This window comes from Protopterus annectens, chromosome 1.part2 (assembly GCF_019279795.1).
Source record: "Protopterus annectens isolate FY-2018-M chromosome 1.part2, PAN1.0, whole genome shotgun sequence".
Classification (NCBI taxonomy): Eukaryota; Metazoa; Chordata; order Ceratodontiformes; family Protopteridae; genus Protopterus; species Protopterus annectens.
This window is the reverse complement of record NC_056727.1, coordinates 451,634,728-451,661,279: the sequence shown is the minus strand read 5'-3', so window position 1 is coordinate 451,661,279 and position 26,552 is coordinate 451,634,728. Positions and strand designations below refer to the sequence as shown.

Below are 26,552 nucleotides of genomic sequence, written 5' to 3'. Positions count from 1 at the left end.
CATACAGTAAAGTCACTTTCTCTCCTTTTTTTTTCTTTTTTTTTTGCTTAACAACAACTTTCTGGCCGCACATCTAGACATATTGCTGCAGCCAGCCTGATACACTAGTTATTATAAGGATGTGAAGTAACTGCATTACCTCACAATGATTCAATATGTGACATGTGTACTTACTTGACTTGGAGACTACCTTCTCACCTCAGAACAGAGCACTTCTACCGAGGTTGTTAAGAAAATAATGACTAAGCCTTCTAGCCAAAAGACTTAAAACCTTCAGGCATTAGCTTACACAGCAACACACCCACTTTCACCCTTCACACCCACACCTAAGACGCATACTTCTAAGAGACACAAGAGTGCAGACTCCAAGCTCTTATGGCCCATTGAGACTGCATCTAACAATGGTAATGTTTTCGTAATAACTTCTTCTGGCAAGCACATTGACACCACCCTCACCAGGCTACTTTGAAACAAGGATCTGGAAAGTAACAAGGGCTCCTAGGCTTCTCCATCCCAATAAATACTATTATGAGCTGAATGTGGGCCCATGCAGAAGTGAATTACCTTTGCCCTAACCAGAGGGACACGCAGAAGCATATGATTGAGCTTGCTATGCACGTGCCTGAAGTAGGAATAAAGTACAGTTTTGTACCTACCATAAATGTAGATGTTCGAAGATCCACATTGCTGCAGTCCTTACATATGGGTAGTCCGCTGTCCTCGGTCGGCCCGAATACCAAAGTATTAGGCTGACGTCGGTCATGGGCGCTGAGATCTGACATCAGAGCGTCAGGGTATAAAAGCGCATGACCGACGTCATATCCTCAGTCTTTTCTTGCCCCAGATGTCAGAAGGCCCTAAAAAGAAAGGCCACAGCCAAAAATAGAATACTTCCCAAAAGGCATGTACAAATAACAGCTACCACCCCAACCATACAACCATTCCAAACTACAGAGGGAAGGAGGGAGGGTATTGGACTGCAGCAATGTGGATCTTGAACATCTACATTTATGGTAGGTACAAAACTGTACTATGTTCTTCATCTCACATTGCTGCAGTCCTTACATATGGGTAGAATCCCAAAGCAGAGGTAAAGGGAGGCGGGCAAAATCATAAAGCATTGGGAGCTGCCAAAATGCCCTGTAAGATTGCAGTGGCAAATCCAGCCCTAGATTTGGAATAAAGAGGAAGGTGGTAATGTTTAGAAAAAGTATGCACTGAACTCCAAGTAGCTGCTTCCAAAATATCTTTAGTAGCTACACCCCTTAAAAAAGCTGTAGAAGTGGCAGTAGCCCTAGTGGAGTGAGGTCTGATTCCAGCCGGAACCTCCTTACCATGATGAGAATAACAAAAAGCAATACAAAAGCCAATTCATTTTGAAATAGTTTGTTTTGAAACAGGTTTCCCCTGAGAACCTAAAGCAAAAGAAACAAACAACTGCTGAGACTGTCTGAACCCTTTAGTCCTGCTCAAATAATAACGCAACTGCCTGTGAATATCCAAAGTGTGCAAAATTTTTTCCCCTTTATTTTGGGGATCTGCATAAAAAGTAGGCAAATGAATTGATTGGTTCAAGGCCACATTTGAAACCACTTTAGGCATAAAAGTAGGATTAGTACGCAGAGATACCCTATCCTTATGAAAAATTAGGAAGGGTTCAACTGCCATAAGAGCCTGTAATTCAGAAACCCTTCTAGCAGACGTAATGGCCAACAAAAAAGCAGTCTTCCAAGACAAAAACTTTAACTCAGCAGTAGCTGCAGGTTCAAAAGGAGGTAAAGTAAGCTTTTCCAACACAAAATTGAGATCCCAGGCAGGAGTAGGAGCTCGACGTGGGGGTCTTATGTTCTTTGCCCCTCTAAGAAATTGCTTAAACAAAGGATGAGAGAATAATGGAGGGTCACAGTCATAGTGAGCAGAAATGGCTGCAGCATGAACTTTTATAGAGGAGAAAGACAAACCCTTGTCTAATAATTCTGTAAGATATTGAAGAGAAACACTTAAATCAGGCTTGGAAACATCAAAGCTCTTAGTTTTGCTCCAAATTAAAAATCTCCTCCATTTATCAGCATAAACTTTCCTTGTACTAGGCCTTCTGGCCTCCAAAATAACATTCAAAACTTGTTGTGGAAGCTGCGACCCTCCAGGTTCTAGAACAGAATATGCCAGGCTGTTAGATGCAGGGACTGAATCCTGACATTGAGGAAATGATTGCCCTCCTGAGACAAAAGGTGCGGAATCGAAGGCAAAGGCCATGGAGGCTCCCTTACTAAACTCCTCAACAGAGGGTACCAGTGCTGTCGAGGCCAATCTGGAGCTATTAGAATCATGGAGGGCTTGTCTTGTCTGACCTTCAAGAGTACCTTGGGGAGGAGAGGCAGAGGTGGAAAGGCATAGACGTGAAGATTGCTCCAACTGAATGATAGAGCATCCACTTTCCAAGCTGTGGGATGAAACATTTTTGTGCAAAACTTTGGCAACCGGAAATTTAGTGGAGAAGCGAACAGATCTATGTCTGGAGTTCCCCATATCACTGTCAATTTTCAAAATACATGAGGATCCAATTTCCACTCGTGGGGATCCACTATCTGTCTGCTCAAAACATCTGCTAAGGAGTTCTGTGCTCCTGGTAGAAACCTTGCCTGAAGATTGAGGTGTAAACTGAGAGCAGTCTCCCACAAAATCATTGCTTGCCTGCAAAGAGGGTACGAATGGGTTCCCCTTGCTTGTTGATGTACCACATGACAGTTGTGTTGTCTGTTAGAATCAACACTTGCCCTGGGTGAAGTAAATCCTTGAAAGCCATCAATGCAAATTGGACTGCTAACATCTCCTTCAAGTTGATATGTAAATGTTGAAGTCTGGCAGGCCACGTGTCTTGAACCCATTTTCCATTGAGGTGTGCTCCCAAGCCTTGTCCGAGGCATCTGTCGTTAAAATCTGACTCGCCTCTGGTCGGGTCACAGAGAGTCCCTTGTTTAGGTGACATTCCTGAGCCCACCACAAAAATTCCTTTTGAATGCAAGGTATTATTTGAATGACAGTGTCCAGATCTTGGCAGTGTTGCGTCCATACATTTTTGAGATACCATTGTAGCTTCCTCATATGCAGTTTGGCATTGGGAAGCACCAGAATACAAGATGCCATGAACCCCAAGGCTTGAAGGACTGTCCTTGCAGTCAGCCTGGACCGTAGAGACAATTGATGGAAGTAAAGTGTAAGGTTCTTTTGCTTGTCCGGGGTCAAAAAGGCCATCTGGGAAGCTGTATTCAGTCTCACACCCAGAAAGCACATTTCCTGACAGGGTACTAGACTGGACTTTGTTTCGTTCACAGAATACCCTAGGCACCTTAACACTGCCATCACATACTGTAGATGATGAAGACGTTCGTACTTCTCTTGAGCAAGAATCAGGCAATCATCCAAATAAGGATAAATTTGTATTCCTCTTAACCGTAAGAAGGCTATCACTGGAGCCAGAACCTTTGTGAACACCCTGGGCGCAGTAGATAAGCCAAAGGGCAATGCAGAAAACTGATAATGTAAAGTCCCAGCCCGAAAACGCAGGTATCTCCTGCAACTGGGCCTGATAGGAACATGAAGATAAGCCTCTTTGAGATCCAGAGTTACCATCCAGTGATCTTTGCCCAACAGAGGTAGAAGTTGTTGCAACGTCAACATTTTGAATTTTGGAATGTCCAGGTATGTGTTGAGGATAGATAAATCCAAAATTGGCCTCCAAGTGTTTCCTTTCTTTGGTACTAGAAACAGGCGAGAATAAAATCCTAGGCCCACTTCTGACAGAGGGACCGGCTGTATAGCCCCCATTTGAAGAAGTAAAGAAATCTGCTTGTGAGCCTCTACTCTTTGCTGAGGAGGAACGTCTGGCATGCCTTTGAAAGGAGGCAATGTATGGAAATAAAACTTGTAGCCTCGGTCTATAATGTCCAACACCCATTTGTCCTGGGTGATTAAAAGCCAGTTTTTCTTGAAGAGTGCCAACTTTCCTCCCAAAGGAGCTGCCAGACAGGAAGAATCTGGCAGCTGAAGATGCAGGTCATTGGGCCTGTTTACGAAAGGACTGGCCCCTGCCCTCACCTGTAGATTGTGCAGGTGAACTCCATGTTCTAGGCCTGAAAGAACTCTGAGCTCTGCCTCTACCATGTCTAGATCTACCCCTAGACTGTAAATCAGAAGAAGGATAAGCCCATCCCTTAGTAGGCCAATTCCTGCTAAACTTAGGAGGCTGCACCTGCAAAAAATCTTTAACAGTCTGCATAGACTTAGCCTTGTCTTCAATTTTCTTCAAAACAGACTCCATAGGAGAACCAAACAAAACTTCAGACTGTAAAGGAGCATCCAAAATTCTAGTTTTAACATGCTCTGACAAATTCTGATCTTTAAGCCAGGCGTGCCTGCGAATAACTGAACCAGTGGCAGCCACCCTGGAAGAAGCCTGTAAAGCATTGAAACCACACTGCAAAGAATGCTTACCCACCTGTTCAGAGGCATGTACCAAATCCTGTAATTCTTTACACTCTATGCCCTCTGCCAAAGCATCCACTTTAGATTTTAGTTGAGTAAGGAGAAAATTTTGATACTTCAACATATGAAACTGGCAATTCAAAGCCCTCATTGCTAAAGTGGAAGAGGTATACACTTTCTTACCCCATCTATCCAAAGCTCTAGCATCTTTATCTATAGGAACTGGATTCTTTACAACAGAAGACCTGACACCCTTAGGTCCCTGACTAACAGTTTCTGGGTCAGCCCTTGGACTCTTATACAGATATTTATGAGCCTCAGGTACTCTGTAATACCTGTCTGGCTTTACTGGCGCAGGAGGCAGAGAGTCTGGATTAAGGGAAGCCTCGGAGAAAACGTCTTGAACAACATCCAAAACAGGAGGTATAGCCAAGGGCCTATGTTGTGGTAAAAACAAAAATTCCCTAAGCCTCTTTCGGGAATCTGAGAAATCTTGGCCTTCCCATTTAAAATGTTCCCTCATAGAATGCAGGGTTTCTGAAAAAGAAAAATCCTCTGGAGGAGAAGCAGAAGGAGTGGAATCCTCTGCGTCTGAATCAGAATAAGGAGGAAAATCCTGAATGTCTTCAGCCGAAGACTCTGAGTAATATGAAGCCTGCTCCAAACTTTCCACCCTAGGCCTCTTATCAGGAGGGGGCATAGAACCTCCGATTAAAGAAATTAAATCTTCTGCCATTTTAAGCATGTGTTTTTTAGGCACAGAACCTGCAGAACTAGGACTGACACCCGTGGAAGGCAAACCAGGCCTGCTTTTGGAAGGAACCTTAGAGACAGAAGGAGAAGGCCTAACCACCTTAGGCAAGGAAGGGAGAACAGCAACCTGAGAGGCCCCCTCAGCCTGACCTGACTCCTGAGAGGCCACATCTTGCAAAATCAAAGCCTCCCCCTGAGACTCAACTGAAACCTCGGCTGGATCCACAGATTCCACCGTAGTTTCTAAAGAACCGGCGTCCGGAACGGACGACTCATCCTGCCTGGACTTTAAAGATTTGTCTTTGCGCTTCTTCGCGGTAGCGTATGCCGGAGGATCCGACGGCATATTATAATTACACCGCTTCAAGACAAGCCTAGCGCAATCTAACCTACGTTTAATGGTGCGCTTATTAAACCTAGCACAAAAGCGACACCCGACTACGTCGTGCTCAGGTCCCAAACAAGGAATACAAAGAGAGTGGTAATCCCTATGCGGTATCTGTTTCCCACAAGAAATACAACTATTCACTTTTTCTGACATCCGGAATTAACTGAGGCAAGAAAAAACAAAAATATTCCCCAACGGGGTACTTAGCCCAACTTGGTTTCGGTATGAAACTCAGAACGCCGAACGGCACTTGCAAACGCTGCTTCTGCATCGGACCATGCGGCAAAAAAGACTGAGGATATGACGACGGTCATGCGCTTTTATACCCTGACGCTCTGATGTCAGATCTGAGCGCCCATGACCGACGTCAGCCTAATACTTTGGTATTCGGGCCGACCGAGGACAGCGGACTACCCATATGTAAGGACTGCAGCAATGTGAGATGAAGAACATCACTGATTCTGAGAGGTACTTTGCAATCACCTAAAATGATGCTAACATTAAAATACAAGAAAATTGACTTTAATAATTGACTATGCAGCTTGTGTCCTTCAAGGGGAGCCAGTAAATGTCCGCTTGGGATGAGATGGTTTACAAGCCTTTCTGCTCTTCCGGGGATGGTCTACATCTCTCTTACGAAAGCTGTCACATGCTTACTAAAGCCTTTGCTGCCCACTATACTGCCTTTTTAGGTACAGTCCATCTGCTGGACATTCCAGTCTAGTAAACTCTAATTTGGAACATATTAATATGGTTCTAAACACCAGAAGTGTTAACAACATATGTATGAACTTGAGGTCCTTCGACAACTTGAACATATTTGCATATATGTGCAGTTAAAGAGACATGGTTTCAGAGCAACAAAAGCAATCCCTTTACTCATGAGTATAGTGCCTAAAGTGACTTTGACCTACTGGTAATAGTGATGGAGTATAAATATTTGTCATGGATATCATCACCTCACAACATATTCCTTGGGGTACCACATGTGAATTCCTACATGTCCAAATCACCATAAAAAGACCAATTACTACTTCACTATCAACAGAATATCCTCTATGCACCCTTCCGAGCATTATAGCTATCTTAATACCTTAGCTGAAATCCCATGTAAACCCAACACCTTTCTACTGGAGGATTTTAACTATCTATGAATGAACAGACTGACCTACACTGCAAATGGTCGGTATGCCCAATATTTCCATGACTTTACAAATTTTAACTCTAATTTACAACCATACTACTAGAGGCCCCAATATCCTTGCTCTAGACCTGACAAATATTGCCACTTCTTGCACATTTTCATATACATCACCCAGTTTTGTTACATCAGGCCACACATTAGTGACCTTTTCCTTTAACACTGAAGGTACTTCCCCTGTAAATACCTTTGTAATTTAGAGACTAGTCAAAAGCAAACTTTCTTCAGTTGCTTGATGACCTAAATAAATTCTGCTGTAATCCTCCTCTGATGGATCCCATTGATAAAGCTGCTGTCTACATCTGACATTTACTCCCACTTAAACAGCTGCATTGATACAACAGTCCCTATCTACATCAAAAATAATTAGAAATTTAAAAACAAAACCCTACGGTGGAATACACATATAAATGCATTACATAACAAAAGAAAGAAATAGCTTAAGGCTTATGAGGTCTTAGTCTACCTACACAGCTCTCAACCTCTTTGCACAAAAAATATGGACTAAGCCAAAGATAACGGGGGCTCAAAGCCCCAAAAATAGGGACAAATTTTAAATGCTCTTACAAACATAGAAAGGTACTCTAGAACAAAAGATCTTGTGTTAGCATGCATTTTCTAAATGATATAAAGTCTGAAACTCAAATGTCTGTCATTATTTAGTGAATTCAGTACTCATTGACTTACCACAAAAATACAGATCATCACAAGATGTATGAGGAACAGTCTAAAAACAGTGAAGCAAAAATCTGGACAGTTGAGAGGCTATGTCTACCTATCTTATGAGCACACTTAAACAAATTAATAAAGAGCTTAAGAGAACCATTAGTAAGCTCAAAGCTGACTGTAAACTTAAAATAGCTATTGAAACCAAAAATAAAGGCAAATCTTTCTTGAACTTTGTCAATAATTAAGAACTAACACTGATAATATTTGAAGGTAGTCCACAATAATACTGTGCATGCTGAACTAAAGGAAATAACTAATAACCTAGCTGACCATTCCAGTTCAAATTTTATTCCGCCCAGTTATAGCAATCTGTTCCACAGATTCCATAATCTGGAACAAGTTCTCTTAGCCTTCTCAAAAGCTACCATCACCTCATCCATGGGCCTTAATAATATACCAAACTGCCTGATTATCAGTGTCAAATAAGTCTCATCTGAACCCCCTACTTAAAATCTTAAATATATGCCTCTTCACGGTTAATATTCCTGAAGCTTAGAAAGCAGCCATTGTAATGTCATTACATAAGGGTAGCCTAACCACGAACCCTGGTAATTATATGATTGTTATTTATTTATTATTTAACATTTATTTTCAGGGAAAGTTCGACTGGATAGAGCCCATTTTCAGCGTAGGCCCAGGGAGACATGCTCTAGATGCATGCCTTTGGAATGTGGGAGGAAACTCACGTGAACGCAGGAAGGACATGCAGACTCCACACAGAAGGCATCTCAGCTGAGAAGCAAGCCGGAGAACCTCTTGCGGTGAGGCAACAATGCTAACCGCTGCACCACTGAGCCACCCAAAGAAGCAGTCTCACTAGTCTCATGTGCAAGTCTAGTAAACCTATGCAACATACTTTCTCAGACATCATTAAAATGGACAATGAAAATTTCAACCTTTAGACCGCATTAATTTTGTGAATATTTTGACCTGGCTGGGGATGCTGCTCCACTGCAACCTGTTGAGATTGGAGTAGGACTGTCACTCAGTGGCAAGTTTACACATTTATCTGTTTGCTTTCATAGGTGCTTTAAAGGGAGGCAGGCTGGCTCAGAATTGGTTCAACAGCAGCTTTAGTAAGAACTCAGCTGCGTCATCTGGAAGCAACACAACCAAGTTTCAGTTCCAAAGCAATTAGCAAGTGACGCAACAACTGAGATGAAGAGTCAACAATTCCTCCACTGTGGGCCCAACCAATTACCAAAGAAGGAAATAGAGCCACTTACCAAGCCTAAGATAAGTCCATCTACAGCTCCAAGACCTCTGCTGCCTTGTCATTTTGGAATGAGTATGAAAAGCACGTTTTCAATGACACACAGCTGATGTCTTTCTGCTTGCATTCAGTGAAAGCTGGCAGCTGCATTACATGCACATATGTTGTTACCCACACAAGAAAAACAATAGATAATATTAACTTTGAGCCCCATCATCCAATCTTTTTCAGTAAAGGAACGGAATTTCAAGAAAAATAATTCATGATGATCTTGTTCCTCTACCTGACCAGCTTAAAGGGTAGCAAAGCCAGAGAGAGAAAGTGTCATTAATGGCAATATATAACAAAATAGTCACAGATGCCCTGCATCAGTTTTCCCCAACACATAGATGAATATTCCTCTGGGGATACAGCAGCCCTGGTTCCACCACAAGCTCAATTCCCAAGGAAAACAGGGTGCAGGTTGCAGTCTTTTAGATAGTAAACATATGTTCAATGATTAATAAGTGTACTGTCACACAGAAATCTTCTTTAAGAAAGCAATATTCTTGTTCTGGAAGAGTTATTACACATCCACTCAACTGCCAAAATCCTTCCAAACTGTGGACAGACTGTGCAGTTCAAACTGTCTTAGCAATATGAAAGCATTTTCTGCCTTGAATGTAATACTGCCACTCATTTCTTAGCAATGAAGACAGGTCTCACCATGCCTGAAACTCTACAGGAAACATTTGGTAGAAGTAGGGTGCTGAGTACCATTGCGATCCTATGGATTTTGCTTGGTGCAAGATAGACTATTCAAAGGTCAGGGATTTTAATTTTCATCCTCCTTGATCTTTTAGACAAAAAATGGCACTGTGGATGGAATCATGTTGCACTGCCTGCATATCTACTGTGTTTTATCCCCCAAAGTCCTTAAATGGTTTGCTTCGCACCCAATAAGGTACATGCAGAAGGTGGTTTCATTGGTTACTATGGCGTCAAGTTGTCAACTGCAATATGAGGCTCCTCAGTGATCTCATTCTTGGTCCTTTGTTTCTCATGGTGTACATGGGTGATGTCATTCAAAGGAGAGGGCTGACTTATCACACCTACTCAGCCGACACTAAACTTTAGACATTCTTACTACGTTAGCTGACCTACAAGAAAACTTTTCATAATGGGTCCAAGGCTGAGTTAATCTATTTTACCAATTAGAATTTAGCAGCTTTCCTAGGAAGTTCCGTGCACTTAGTAATGGCCATGTGGCCATGAGAACACATGCTATGACATTACACGTGAAATACATAAGCACAGCTATCTAAAGTTCTTGCCACATCTAGCCATTAGGTTGCAAATTCTTGCAAATCAAAAATGAAAATGGCTGAGAAATTAATCTTGATGGAGGAGTAAGACAGACCATAGGACAGTAACTCACAAATATTATGGAACCAGAAAGACACTAGCCCTGAAAGGATGTTAGTTCTTGCCTTGGCAGCAACTAGAAAATCTTTTCCATTTATTAATGTATATGATTTTCTAGAAGCAGGTTTTCTTGCCTCCGTTAAAACCTGGTGTACATCCTTAGAAAACAGTTGCCTAAAAAGCATTAAGATTCTATCAATCAGGCAGATAGCTGCAGTTGTTTGAGGTCAGGATGCATCAAACATCTCTTGTCCTAGGTTACTAGGTCCACTATGTAAGGAACACTGTGGTAATTTGCCCTTGGCAAATTCCAACATAAAGGAGAAGTACAGTTGCCTGTGCCAGAAAGGAGTCACCACAATGATCTTTGAACAGTCCTTCTGAATCTTCAGAATGACCATGGATATTAGTGAAAAGGTTGTAAAAGCATACAGAAACATTCCTGTCCCAAGAAAAGAGAATATATCTCTTTTCCAGGCCTTTTTGCATGGAGTCCAGGAGCAGAATTTTGCCATTCGACAGTGACTCCTGCAAAAAGATCTACTCAAGGTATTCCCCACAGCTGGAGATGGATCAATTCCTGGAAGATCCCCTGATTCACTTTTCATTCATGAAGTACTGTTCTTGTCCTACTCAGCTTGTCTACCACAAAATTTTGATCTGACAGTATGCAATACGTTTGAAGAGTAAGAATGTGTTGAAAAGCTATATCCCAGGCTATCATGATTAATCAGCACGGAGGGTAAGATCCAGTTCCCCCATTTGTTTATGGTCTGCATAACTGTGGTGTTGTCTGAAAACATTTGTAACAGTCCTTGGAAACCACATATGATTGAGAGAATTTACAGCTTTTAGAAGTACCAACATCTCTTTTATGTTTAATGTGTTTTGGTCTGTCGTTTCTGTTCCAAAAACCCTGCATTTTTTATCCCAGTAGACCGTGCTCCCCAAGCAAAGTCAGAGGTGCCTGTTGTTAGACTGTCTAGGGTCTGGAAGGGAAAATGGGAGACCTAGATTCTGATAAAATTGGTCTTCCCTCAGAATCTCCCTTTTCACAAACCCAAAAACTGGAACCTGGAAAGTCAGAGGATGTTTATGATGGGATCATAGAGATTTAAGGTACTACTATTTTTTTTCTTACCTGGAGTCTTGCAAGGGGAGTCATGAGAATCACTGATGCCATGAGACCAAGTATCCTCTGAAATTCCCGGGCTGACATAGGTACTAGAGTAGAAAAATTTAGGAATAGATCTAGATACAGACCAACAGATCTACTTTTCCTGTGGAAGGAAAAAAGTCGCTGAACTTATCTAGGAGACATCCCAGAGACACAATCCTGCAAGCAGGCTTGAACAAGACTTTTGCATGTTCTCTTGGAACTCCAGTCTGTCTAGAGGATCTGTCACCCAAGGGAGAGATATAAGACCCTTTGAAAAAGACTCTGTAAATGTAAGCAAGTTGTGAAGGGATAACGCTGACAGCATCACAAACTGGTTTAGAAAAGAAAGCTCCAGAAATGGCATCCAAGAAACTTATTTTGGCGTCATAAATATTCTTGATTAAATCCCTTCTAGCTGAAGAAGAGGAAACACTATTACCCCAAGTCAGCAGGTGCTGAAAGACAGGAAGGAAGAGAGAAGTTTGATCTGGCAGATGAGGGGGGAATCTCTTGGAATGGAGGTAGAGACATCCACTGCCATCTGTAACTTTGTTGGATTACTTTCAGAACCTATCTTTATGAAACTACCTGCTGCCAAGGAGAAATAGTGGTTCAGATTTTAAGGAAGAATTAAAGGTATGCCTGGGTGAGAGGGCTGTACTAAAAATACTCATTCAGACATATTAGACTGGCCTTTATCCTGGAGTGTTTTTCCTTTCTTTTTGGAACTTCCCTGACATTGCTTTTGCTTATGAGCAGCTTCCTGTGTTTGCCTATTCTGCTTTTTGACAAAGGTTATAGAGGTAACATTAAATCCCTTGACAAACTTGGAAAAGGAAGGCTGAAAAATTTGAGAAATTCTCTGAATTAATAACCAAAAGGATGTCAGTGAATAAGTGACTAAAAACCAAATAAATCATTGAAAGCAACCAAATGGAGAACGAGCCGAAGTGGAAGTTTATACAAACCAAAAGTCCAGAAATATGTGCTGTGATAAACGCTACACAGTAAAATTGGCGTTTTTGTAAAAACTTTATCAGATACACACACTAGAATGCCTTAACATTATTTAAATATTAAACTGACTGTGATATAACAAAATATAATTGGACAGCCAATTAATTAAGAAATTAACACCAATAGGAAAAACAAAAGCAATGCTTTAAAAGGTAAATTTGGTTGAAATCATTTAAATCCTTAAATCAGCCTAATAAAAGCATGTATAAAACTTCATAAAAACTGTTGTTATTCATTGCATAAATAAAATCAATTATATAAAACTTTTGCATAAATAACTGTTATCTAACATGGCCGCAGTGGTGGTGTTGCGGTAGCATTGTCGCCTCACAGTAAGACGCTGTCCGGTTCGATTGTTAGCTAGAGCGTCTTCTGCGTGGAGACATGCGTGAATGGGCGTACCTTCGTTGAAGGTTGTGCGTCAGGGCTGGTAACTCGGCATGTAAAAATCAACTACCAATCATTAGCGGATCGGAGTTCCGCTGTGGCGACCCCTAACTGGGAAAAGCCGAAAGAAACAACAACAACAACTATCTAACATGGATTAAAATACATAAATCAACTACATAATGTAGTATATACATATATATATATTCAAATACATTCCAATGCTGCCCTCTAGAGACATAATTACAATTTAGCAGCTCTTAATTTTAAAACAGGCACAATGGAAAGCATATCATTGAGCCCTGGCTGTTTTGAAGCATCCAACACTATCTGCCAATAGAGCTCACGATATTCTAATCTTGCTTCCCACATGCCCCCTCAACCTCCAAGACAAAAAATAAAAATGATGCCTTATTACAAACTGTCTTATGAAGAAAAAGTGCATTATTTGTATTGGCCTTACTCATTTCAAATAAATGTTCATAAATGCATATTTTGAGTTCTCTTTCTGTCTTGCCTATGTAAAAGGATTTACATACGTTACACAAGGCAAGATAGACCAACCCACTAGTATGACAGTTAGAAAAACAATTGCTCCTTATAATTCTATTTCTACTGGTTATTTCTATATGGGAAGCAATAAAAATTTAGCTACACTGTGAACAAGCACCACATTTAAAGGTACCTAGTCTTGTGCCATGATGTAAGGTTCGTGAACCATGCCCAAACTCAAAACAATTTTTAAAATTCATATCCTCTTATAAGTAAATTTTAACTGGCTGTTACGTAATTGATCAATATCAGTAATTTCTTTAAATTTATCCCATTCCCTAACAACATTTCTTATAACCCCTGAATCTCCGTTGAAATCCAGAATATATGCATCTTCCCTGTCATTATTCATGTTAATATGTTGGGAGGGTGTTGTGGTAACTGGTGGATTGGAATCCTGTCCCAAAATAGGTGTAAATCTATTGGATCTACCTTCTAAAACGTCTATCATTACCTGTTGAATTGAATTAGTGGGATAACCTCTGTCTTTAAACATTTCACTCACTATATTACTTTCAATAATAAAATCCTTATATTCAGAAGTCATGTGGCTAATTCTAACCATCTGACCATTTATAAGATTTGTCTTTTGAAAAAAAACACTACTAAAATGAAGATAGGAGTTTGAAAAGGTGTTCTTTCTGTACACCTTAGATGAAAATTTACCATCCTGTTTGGTAATACTTACATCCAAATAATTAAGTTCCTCATAATTCAAATTGTAAGTAAAATCCAAAAAATTAGTGGTTCCTTTCAAATAAGTCAAAAATTCAAAAAATCTCTCCTTAATAGCCATCCACAAAATACAAATGTAGCCTAAAAGCGTTTGTATAAGGACCAACTGCCACTAAATTCACTATTGAAAACAAAGGTATGTTCCCAAGTCAACACTATGTTGGCGTAAGTGGGGGCACAACTGGCCCCCATCGCCACACCTTTCGTCTGCTTGTAAAATTCCCCCTCATAATACATATAGTTGTTGGTAAGAATGATATCCATAAACAAAAGGACATTGGTAAAATCATTGTTGGAAAATTTACCAAATGTGCTCATGCAATCTTCCAACCATTGTAAGCCAATGTTGTGAGGTATGCTACCAAAAAGATCAACTATATCCAGTGTAATAAAAAGCAAATTATCATTATAAAGCTCAGGTTTTTCAATTGTCTAAGAAAATCCCAGGAATCCCTTAACACAGTCGAACCAGTCCAAGACAGTTCTTTAAGTTTAGTATCAACAAATTTAGAAAGAGGAGATGTGACAGCACCTTCTGACAGCACCTTCTGAAGAAACAATCAGTCTAAGAGGTGGGTCCAAGTTATTCTTGTGGACCTTTGGAATAACGAACACAGAAGAAATCCTGGGGTGTTTATTAAATAAGAAATTAAACGTATCCAAAGTAATAGAACCTTCTAAAAGAAGATTGTTAAGCAGAAGATGAATTCTAGAATTAGCTATGTTGACCTCATTAATAGAAGCTAAAACATATTTGGAAGAATCGCTAAGCTCAACCTTCATTTTAGACTCAAAGAATACCATCCATCAACACAGTCCCTCCACCCTTGTCAGGTTGCATAATTCTAATAGAACGGTCAGTTAGGTCATTTTCATTTACAGTGCTTTTTCTGTTAATGTTCACCATTTTAATTTATTTTCAAAAGGTTTCAAATGTATTCCACTAAGAAAGGTTAACGTAGCCAGAGCTATAGTTGATTTGAAACTTTTTATTAGGAAAAAGAATCTAGCTATATTTTTTAATAATCACAATCATATTAACAATTCCTTAACTCCTTTGAGGAGAAAGGGTATTTTAATCCCCCCCCCCCTCCAACCACAACTAAAGAACCTAGAAAACATCATGGAAAGGGAAATTAGGAAGGAAATAACAAAACACAGGGTATATCCTAACCTTTCCAAGGAAGAAAGAGATTTATTGGAGCTCCTTAAAACTGACCGTTCTATTAGAATTATGCAACCTGACAAGAATGGAGGGACTGTGTTGATGGATGGTATTCTTTATGAGTCTAAAATGAAGGATGAGCTGAGCAATTCTTCCAAATATGCTTTAGCTTCTATTAATGAGGTCAACATAGCTAATTCTAGAATTCATCTTATGCTTAATCTTCTTTTAGAAGGTTCTATTACTTTGGATACGTTTAATTTCTTATTTAATAAACACCCCAGGGTTCCTTCTGTGTTTGGTATTCCAAAGGTCCACAAGAATACCTTGGACCCACCTCTTAGATTGATTGTTTCTTCAGAAGGTGCTGTCACATCTCCTCTTTCTAAATTTGTTGATACTAAACTTAAAGAACTGTCTTGCACTGGTTCGTCTGTGTTAAGGGATTCCTGGGATTTTCTTAGACAATTGAAACCTGAGCTTTATAATGATAATTTGCTTTTTATTACACTGGATATAGTTGACCTTTTTTGGTAGCATACCTCACAACATTGGCTTACAATGGTTGGAAGATTGCATGAGCACATTTGGTAAACTTTCCAACAATGATTTTACCAATGTCCTTTTGTTTATGGATATCATTCTTACCAACAACTATATGCATTATGAAGGGGAATTTTACAAGCAGACGAAAGGTATGGCGATGGGGGCCAGTTGTGCCCCCACTTACGCCAACAGTGTTGACTTGGTGGGAACATACCTTTGTTTTCAATAGTGAATTTAGTGGCTGTTGGTCCTCATACAAATGTTTTTTAGACGACTAGTAAGGAAAGATTTTTTTTGAATTTTTGACTTATTTGAAAGGAACCACTAATTTTTTTGATTTTGCTTACAATATGAATTATGAGGAACTTAATTATTTGGATGTAAGTATTACCAAACAGGATGGTAAACTTTCATCTAAGGTATACAGAAAGAACACCTTTTCAAACTCGTATCTTCATTGTAGTAGTGGGCATCCTTTTTTTTTCAAAAGAAAAATCTTATAAAAGGTCAAATGGTTAGAATTAGCCGCATGACTTCTGAAGATAAGGATTTTATTACTGAAAGTAATACAGTGAGTGAAATGTTTAAAGACAGAGGTTATCCCACTAATTTAATTCAACAGGTAATGTTAGAAGTTTTAGAAGGTAGACCCAATAGGTTTGCACCTATTTTGGGACAGGATTCCAATCCATCAGTTACCACAGCACCCTCCCAACATATTAACATGAATAATGACAGGGAAGATGCATATATTCTGGATTTCAACGGAGATTCAGGGGTTATAAGAAATGTTGGTAGGGAATGGGATAAATTTAAAGAAATTACTGGTATTGATCAATTACATAACAGCCAGTTAAAATTTACTTATAGGAGGGTTATGAATTTTAAAACTTTTTTTGAGTTTGGGCATGGTTCACGAACCTTACATCATGGCACAAGACTAGGTACCTTTAAATGTGGTGCTTGTTCACAGTTTAGCTACATTTTTAATGCTTCCCATATAGAAATAACCAATAGAAATAGAATTATAAGGAGCAGTTGTTTTTCCAACTGTCATACTAGTGGGTTGGTCTATCTTGCCTTGTGTAAGGTATGCAAATCCTTTTACACAGGCAAGACAGAAAGAAAACTCAAAACATGCATTTATGAACATTTATATGAAATGAGTAAGGCCAATACAAATAACGCATTTTTTCGTCATAAGACAGTTTGTAATAAGGCATCATTTTTATTTTTTGTCTTGGAGGTTGTGCCCAAAGAAATAAGAGGGGGCATGTGGGAAGCGAGATTAGAATATCGTGAGCTCTATTGGCATATAGTGTTGGATGCTTCAAAACAGCCAGGGCTCAATGATATGCTTTCCATTGTGCCTGTTTTAAAATTAACAGCTGCTAAATTGTAATTATTTTTTATATTTTTTACATCTCTAGAGGGCAGCATTGGAATGTATTTGAATATATATACATATATACTATATTATGTAGTTGATTCATGCATTTTAATCCACGTTAGATAAAGTTATTTATGCAGAAGTGTTATATAATTGATTTTATGTAATGGATAACAGTTTTTATGAAGTTTTATACATGCTTTTATTAGGCTTATTTAAGGATTTAAATGATTTCAACTGAATTTACCTGTTAAAGCATTGCTTTTGTTTTTCCTATTGGTGTTAATTTCTTAATTAATTGGCTGTCCAATTATATTTTGTTACATCACAGTCAGTTTAATATTTAAATAATGTTACGGCATTCTAGTGTGTGTATCTGATGTCGTTTTTACAAAAACGCCAATTTTACTGTGTAGCATTTATCACAGCACGTATTTCTGGACTTTTGGTTTGAATAAACTTCCACTTCGGCTCGTTCTCCATTTGGTTGCTTTCAGAAATTCTCTGAATTAGTTTACCTCTTCCATTACACTTTTTAAATACTTCTGCAAAAAAGGGTTCAAAATTTAAGTCTCTGTCTAATGGAGAATACAAAATTTCAGCTTCGACATTCTTAGGAAGGTTTTAAGTTCACAACCAAGCAAACTTCCATTTAAGAGTTCTAGTGGCAGCAGCACTGAAAGCGGCATCAGCAGAATCATAAGCACATCTTACTCCGTGCGTAGCCACTTGAGGCACAGAAGTTATCAGGTTGCACAAAGATGTTTTTCCTCAGAAGAGGAAACAGATGCTAAAATATTTCTCATATTGTCTTTAACATACAAACTTGACAGCTGAGAATTTGAAAAAAAAAAAAAGTCTCTCAGAAGAATACATGGTTTTCCAAGCTTATCAAAAGCTTTCCTGTCCTTGTCGGACAGGAAGGGATTGGTATTATCCAGGATGTCTAGCAAGAATCAGGTTCACCAGAGCAACAATAGCCAGGTCGGATCTGGGATTAGTATACAACAAGGTATACAATCTAACATCTTTCTGCACCATGTGACTGTCAGGGAAGTTAGGCTGTCACAAATACATTCTCCAAGCTGAAAGAACAGGCAAAATAGGTGTAGGTTCGGGAAAATCCAGTAAGAATAGATCATAGTACTACTTCAGACTCAGTGGAATACCACTATGTTCTTAATGAAACAACTGATTCATTCTGGAAAAAAGTTTCAGAAAAGGGATTCATTCAAAGGAACTGGCAAATTCCCACACTCCACAGAATTTGAGGGTCAGAAACCAAACACAGAAGTCGTCCAATTCACAATTTTGTGGTTTAAAATCTTGAACCTCCTCAGAAAATGAAAGAATCCTTTTTTCTTTTTCCTATAAACAGCTGAACTGGAAGGGTCAACAGCCTGGATTAAACCCTGAGCTATGGCCAAGGAATTACTCCTGTCCAAAGTAAATGAGCCAGAAGACTCTCTTAAGCTTGTGCTTCTTTTTGACTGTAATTTCTAAAGAAACAAACCCACTTTTGCCAGGTAAAACCTCGCTAGGGGCAGGTAATCCATTCTGGTTAGGCAGAGTGAAATTCCCTTGTCCCTCTTCCAGGACAAACAAGTGTGGTCCTCCCTTGCCTCCCAAGGCCTCTCCAACAGCTGCAAAGGATGTGTCTAAAGTGTAGCCCATGGTGGCTGTGGAGACTACACCAGTGGGAGCCAAAGAAAAGAATAGCCTCAGGAGCCAGAAATAGCCAGAACAGAATCGCCCATCTGCTGTGGTGACAAAGGCTATTTATTAAATTTCTTCTTTTTGTGGCTGGTAGAAGGAGGAATCAAGTATCCAGTAGGTTGCAAAATGGTAAAACCAAAAGAGATGCCAGATTCCCAGGGAAACCTAGCAGCAGTACTCTCCAAAACAGGTATTTAAAAAATAAATAAATAAATAAATAAAAAGTCACTTTTCCCAGAAAAAAAATCACATTGAAAAGCATTTAAACACTTACCTAGTGCACAAAAGTAAAACTGCATAACATTTACCAAGGAAAAAGTAGTTTTAAATCAATTTTTCCACAAAAGTTAAAAAAAAAATGCTCCAAATTAAAATTTTCTAAATGTCACGACAGTGAATAAAAGCACTTTTTCCTAGATAAAAATGTATAACGTCACAGAAAAAGTTTACTTTCTGTCATAAAAGTAAAATGTAGAAATTTTTTCCCCTCAAAGTGAACTTAACTTCCCAGTAATGGAAAGTGTTAGCAGACTGCCGAACCTCAAAAGCCCATTTGGTGGCAGGAAAGCTCTGAAGGGCTTGCTGCATTTTCGTCTTTTCAGCTTGAGCTGACTAATGGTTTGCGCATGTGGGAAGTGCCTTTGAAGCTTGGAAGATGTCTAGTTTAATTACCAAGTGCAAGTATAACACATACAGCAAAGGTTACTACAGCACTGATCACTATGATGAACATCCTACCCACCCTCAATCTGTTTTCTCTACCCTCTGTTTCAAGCAGATGAAGAGGAAACCTTGATCCTCATAGTGGTGGAAATGGTCATCTCCATACTGTTCTGCCACTAAAGAATCAGTCCACACAAAGGAGGTTAAGCTGCAACTCCAAAACAGGACTGCTGAAATGGCTCAAAGTGACTAGTAGTAGGTTTTTCTTCTGTTAAACATCTTTAATAAATAATCACATTTTAATCAATAACATGGGTATACATACATTAAATAGATCAGAAAAGAATTTCCATTATTACTGTTATGCAGCACATGTGTTTTCTTAACAATTATCATTCACACACACATTATATAAGTTGCTCAATTCCTACCTTCCTTCAAACCCCACTCCTCAACATTATTCTCCATGTATTATTCCAACAAATTAAATTAATTTCTACAAAATGTGTTCCTTCCCTTTGCTGAACATCCTTTTATCAGCTTTATAATAATCAGTACCTATATTACAGTTGGTTTACATTTTCTAGCAATTACTTTTTCTGCTGTCAATAACATTACATTTATTAAAACCTTACTATATCTTGGCAATCCAGATGTTACGTCCAGCTCAAAATAACAATTTCCTTAGTTACAACCATTTGCTCCTGCAACATTTCTGACGATGTATGCTATAGGTCATTTTTAAAATCTTCCAACTCGTTAAAAAACATTAAAAATTAAACTTTTGGGGTGTATTTTGCACTTTCCATGGAGTCTGCCTTTTTTTTTTTGAGTCATCTATGAGTTAAATGCTTAGCATTAAAGTAATCCTTCAAATCACCTAATACTAAACCATTTTGCTCTACTGGGAGAATCAACGTATAACCACTTAACTCTTGCATCCCCCACCCAATAATTTCCTTCAGCACTTTATTAATAATCAACCACAACTTTTTCTTGGGTTGATAAAAATATGTCTGTCCTACATATGAGACCAAGGAGACTAAAAACATTTTCACTGCTTGAATCTTATTACCCATAATCACGAGCTTCCAGTTTCTCAATTTTTGTAGCATTTTTTGTTTAGTTTCACTCCAAACATTCTCACAACAGAATACTTTTTGATCCATATACTTAAATACTTCATTTTATCATGTCCCCATAAGTATGGTTATTGCATCACTGATTCATGCATTGATATATAGTACACTGCTTAAGTCTGTTTTATCTTTATTATATATATCCTGAAATGACCTGAAATAGTCTCAAATTGTTCTACAACACTGAAACGGGCATTACTAGATTTGTCAAGTGGAAAACATTAACAATTGCAAATAAAGATAACTTTTCTTGACTACAATGCAAATTAATTTGTGAATCCCTTATTTTAATTGCCAACACCTCCAAATATAAAGCATACAACAGTGGGAAGAAGACATCCCTGCCTTGTTCTTCTGTACAAACACACCCTTTCAGAGAGGAACCCTCTCACCCTTCATACATCCTCCTTATTACCCCAATTGTTCTATAAGGGAATGCAAATTCTACCATTGCCTTACTCATGCAATCCCAACTGACTATCAAATGTGTTCTCTGCATCAATACCCAACAACAACAGCACTGTTTTCTTAGGGTCTGCTTTTCTCTAGATCATTTTACCACTAATGTCAAATTTCTGCCTCCCTTCAACAAAACCACAGCAATTCATAAATATCTGGCATATACATAAACACTTTATGATCACGGTTTAAAATTGAAATGAGTCTATATGAAGCCAGACCTGAAAGGTCCTTACCCTCTTTGGGCAACATATCCACCATAGCTTTCTTTCAAGAAGGTCATACTTTCCTACCTCATCCCCATTTAAAATCATAATAAATAAAACTTTATAGATCTTTTACCACTTTCCTCCCTCCTAAGTTCCAAATTTATACATAAATGCCAACCGTTTCTGGTGAATTCCATGTTGAGTGATTATGCATTACTGTTTCTATCGCATCTTTTCTTATTTTAGCTATTAATCATTGAGCCCCGTATTCCTCTAACCTTGGCATAACCAAGTTTTCCATAAATACTTCCATTTGTGCCTTTCCTTTGTTTTCCAGATTGTCCTGCTTTATACCCCACTCACAATCAGTTTTATTATTCCTATTTTCCTTTTGTTTCAAAGAGAAATATAAATAATTACTAGGCTAAATGTCACCAGGGGCCTTTTAAGCCTTACCATGATTATCAAAGGTTGAGAATTGAACTCTGTACATTGTGAATGAATTTGTCTCTGATATTCTGTAAATGCTGATCCTGAAACCTTTATCAAATTCATATGCTCATTTCTATCCAGATGCATCTTCTGCAATACTGCCATTTCCACAGTACACTTCTTAATATAAATACTCTCTGCTTTTTGCTTACACCCACAAAGCCAGTTATATTCCATGTTAACACTGATAAAGCATCCATTCTAATAGAAAATGTTATTAATTTTTCCATATTATACACAACAGTTTTTTTCAATATGATTTCAACTTGCATCTTATATGCATACAACAATGTTTGGCATGCTGATCTTATATGTATGCAGATACTTCTTTTTATTGCTACTTGAACCCATGTTGCATTTTCCCAGACTTTTTGTTTTATTAAAAACAAACAAAAAAACTTTTTAATCCCCTAGTCCCTTTTAACTCACAACAAGCACGTACAACTATATACACTTTTCAAAAAGGAAGGTTAACTCTTCATATAGGAGCAATTCTTTATGGCTATGCCCACAGACATTACCTATTCTGAAGTTAGGGTCAACTACGCTGAAGTGAACATTTGAGCCTATGTTCCACTGATGCACATTGCTGTCTGCCCTTACCCAATATCAACTCTCCACAGATGAAAAAAACAACTTGCATGCTTTCAATAAACTAACTTTCAGCCTTAAGGGCTTAAATAAATTAAACTGTGCACTGTTACATTTAACACATTAAAGTACTAAGGTTGCTAAGAAGGCAACTACTCATTTACCACAATTTAAAAGTTCATTTATAGGTTCATAGGTTTACACTAGGCTAAAACTACTAGGACTCTTATAATACTAGCCATGCAACCTAAATATGACCCATAAATTTGATTTATATAGGTGCTGATTTACTGACTACCTCTTTCCATTTAAGACATTGGAACCGGATCAGGGGTGAATTTTGAATTACCCACCCATTAATCCACGTTGCACTTAAAGGGGATAGGGAGGAACTATGCTTCTCAAGGATGGGGAGCCTGTTCCAGAGAATGGGAATTCTCTGAAAAACATCTCTCTCTCTTCAACATGTCCCATTTATGTCATAAGGAAAATGTAGTTCTTTTAATACAGTTGTTCTTTCTGATGCTGTTTGTTTTATGAATGTGCAAAAGGTTCATCAAAACAGGGTCCCTTACTTTCACTGAACTACTTGCCAGTTCCCCTAGAAAAGTTAATTAATTGTACCATACTTGGACATTTCACTCATAACACACTGTTCAAATCTTTTTTTGTTGTTGTTGATTAACTGCTTGTACTTGTAGATCATCATCTCCAACTAAAATCATTTTCTAATGGGAAAAAAACAGATAGTAACTTTGCAAATGCAAGGAAGGACCCTTGTAAGATTTTACTCAAAACACACTGGTCAGACCTCTCATGATTTGATTGTACCCATTTACTCCTTGCTTCAGCTAAAAGCAGGTGCTAATAAAAATAAGCTGCTTGTAACTTTGCAAATGTAAGAAACTGTCACCAGTGCTCATATTTTCATAATTTTCTCATTATTAAAGCCTGTTTCCTTAAAAATCTCCTATCAGTAGCTTAAACAAAGAATATTAGACTATATATTAACGTCTACAAAGACAAGAGAAAAGTACAGTTGTGTACATTTACCATAGATGTAGATGTTCAAGTGTATTCACTGTTGCAGTCCTAACCAATGAGTTATCCAACTCCCGGTAGCCCTCAATCGGCCAGAATACCAAAGGTAAGTAAAAATGACGTTAGCTGTTGTAGGTTGTAAAGGACATCAAGGCGTCTGATACAAAAGGAGGCATCCAACGTCACTTCCTCAGTCTTTCTTGCCATAACTGTCAGAAGCCCGCAGAAAACAAGGCTTAAACCAAAATTAGCCTGTACCTTAGGAAAAGAAAAAAGGGGGAAGGAGGGATGGAAAGTAGGACTGCAACAGTAAATACACTTGAACATCTACATTTATGGTAAGTGTACACAACTGTAATATGTTCATCGTGTTTCACTGTTGCAATCCTAACCATTGGGTTGATTACCAAAGCCCAGAGAAAAGGGAGGAGGAACCAACAGAATCAAGGATTGGAGATAATGCCCTGCAGAACAGCAGTGGCAAACCCTGCCCTGGCTCTAGAAAACAAAGGCAAATTATAATGCTTTGTGAATGTGTAAACAGAAGACTATATGGCAGCCTACAAAATGCCTTTAGTAGGGATACCCCTTAAAAAGGCTGCAGAAATGGAAGCTGCTCTAGTTGACTGGGTCCTAACCCCTTGAGGAGGAACCTTGCCATGAAAGGAATAACAAAAAGTAATACAATGCGCAATCCATTTACAAATGGTTTGCTTAGAAATAGCCTTTGCCCTGAGCTCCAGGGCAAAGCTGACCAATAGCTGTGCTGATTTCCAAAGGTCCTTAGTCCTGTCCAGGTAAAATCGGAGTTGTCTATGCACATCAAGAGAATGTAGGATCCTCTCACCTCTACTTCGAGAATAAGGAAAGAAGGTACGAAGGTGTATGGACTGATTAAGAGTCAGGCTAGAAACCACCTTAGGCATAAAGGAGGGATTGGTTCTGAGAGAGACCCTAACTGCATGGAAAATAAGAAAAGGCTCCACAGCCATCACTACATGCAGCTGCGAAGTCCTCCTTGCTGAAGTTATAGCCAAGAGGAAGGCCATTTTCCACGAGAGAAACTTTAAATTTGCAGTGGCAGCTGGCTCAAAAAGAGGAAGAGTGAGTTTCTCTAGAACAAAATTAAGATCCCTGGCTGGAGCAGGTGCCCTTCTGGGAGGTTTTAAGTTGCAAGCACCTCTGAGAAACATTTTCATCAGAGGATGAGAGAAAATGGGTTGTTCAAAAGAACAATGAGCAGAAATGGCTGAAGCATGGATCTTGATAGAGAAAAAAGAAAGACCACCCTGAAGCAAATCAGCCAGGTATTCCAGGATCAGAGGAAGGGTAGACTGAGAAGATGATTCCCCTCTAACCTGCATCCAAAGAGAGAATATTTACCATTTGCCAGCACAAGACTTCCTAGTGCTAGGCCTCCTGGCCTCCCTCAGCACATCAACCATCTGCTGGGAAAAGGAAGAAGAAAAGGATGGAGTCATACAATGAGCCATGCTGCCAAATGGAGAGACTGAAGATGAGGATGTAGCATATTTCCCCCTTCCTGAACTAAAAGATCTGGCTTCAGAGGAAGATGCCAAGGAGAAAATTGGATGAGACTGCGAAGCAGTGGACACCAATGCTGCCTGGGCCAGTACAGAGCTATGAGAATAGTCCTTGGTCGTTAGTCCCTGATCTTCAATAATACTCTGGGAGGAAGAGGAGGGAAGGCATAAACTGACAGTATCGTCCAAGGGAAGGACACAGCATCCACTCTCCAGGCTCTGCTGTGATGCTGTCTGGTGCAAAAAAGAGGTAGAAGATGGTTGTCTGGAGAGGAGAAGAGATCCACTTGAGGACTGCCCCTACATTGACTGATGCTGTAAAAAACTGCTTTGTTCAGCTGCCACTCGTGAGGATCCAGGTTCGGCCTGCTCAACTGGTCTGCCAAAACACTGAGCCTTCCTGGAAGAAGCTGAGCTAGGAGATGCAGGCCCAGTGATGCTGCTATGGACCAAAGACTCATGCTCTGTCAGCACAGGAGGTAAGAATGAGTCCCTCCCTGCTTGTTGATGTACCACATGACTGTGGTGTTGTCTGTCCTGACAAGAAGAGTCCCCGGAGAAATATGCTTGAAAGCTAGTAAAGCCTGCTGGACTGCCATCAACGCCTTTAAATTTATGTGCAGGTGCATCTGCTGGGCATTCCAACTTCCCTGCATGCATCTGCCATCCAAGTGAGCTCCCCAGGCATAGTCTGATGCATCTGTGGTAAGAACTTGAGTGGCCAGGGGTGGGCAAAAAGGCATGCCTTTGTTCTGTAGACAGGCTGTTGCCCACCACAGAAACTCTGTCCGCATTTCATGGAAGCAGAGGAATTATCATATCCAGGTCCTGTGTGTTGACACCAAGTGTTCTTGAGGTACCATTGCAATTTCCTCATATGCAGTTTTGCATATGGAATCATGAGAATGCAGGAGGCCGTGAATCCCAGAGCTTGCAGGTATTTCCTTCAAGAGAGCTGGGGACAGGCTTGCCAAGTCCTTGAAGTAAACTGAAAGAGTTGTCTGCTTCTCCTGGGTGAGATGCATCCTCTGGGCAGCTGTGTTCAGACTTGCTCCCAGGAATGTTACCTCTTTGGATGGCACCATTTTTGATTTTTCCACGTTGTGAGTGTAACCCAGGGAAGAGAGAAGAGTCTTTACAAATTCTAGATCCTTTAACAGCTGTTCCTGAGAATTTGCTTGAATTACAGTCGTCCAAGTAAGGATAAATCTGAATTTTCTTTTGCCTGCAAAAAGCAATGACTGGAGCCAGGCACTTTGTGAAAACTCTGGGAGCAGTAGATAAGCCAAAGAGCAGTGCAGAGAATTGATAATGTTGCTTGCCCACCCTGAAACAAAGGTTTTGCCAGCAACTTTCCCTGATAGGGATGTGCAGATAAGCTTCTTTGAGATCCAATGTTACCAGCCAGGAATCCTTTTCTAACACTGGCAGTAACTGATGCAGAGTGAGCATTTTGAACTTTGGAATTATCAAGGAAGAGTTCAGGATGGATAGATCTAAGATAGGATGCCAGGTGCCTTTTTTTCTTGGAACTAGGAAAAGTCTGAAATAGAAACCCTGACCTACCTGCTGAG

General features: G+C 39.4%; 1 protein-coding gene across 1 annotated transcript in view; it reads right to left on the bottom strand.

Annotated features, from left to right (window-relative positions):
• DTD1 (D-aminoacyl-tRNA deacylase 1) overlaps positions 1–26,552 on the bottom strand; it is a 1,026,657-nt gene that overhangs the window by 765,571 nt on the left and 234,534 nt on the right. The gene's annotated exons all lie outside the window — the stretch shown is intronic.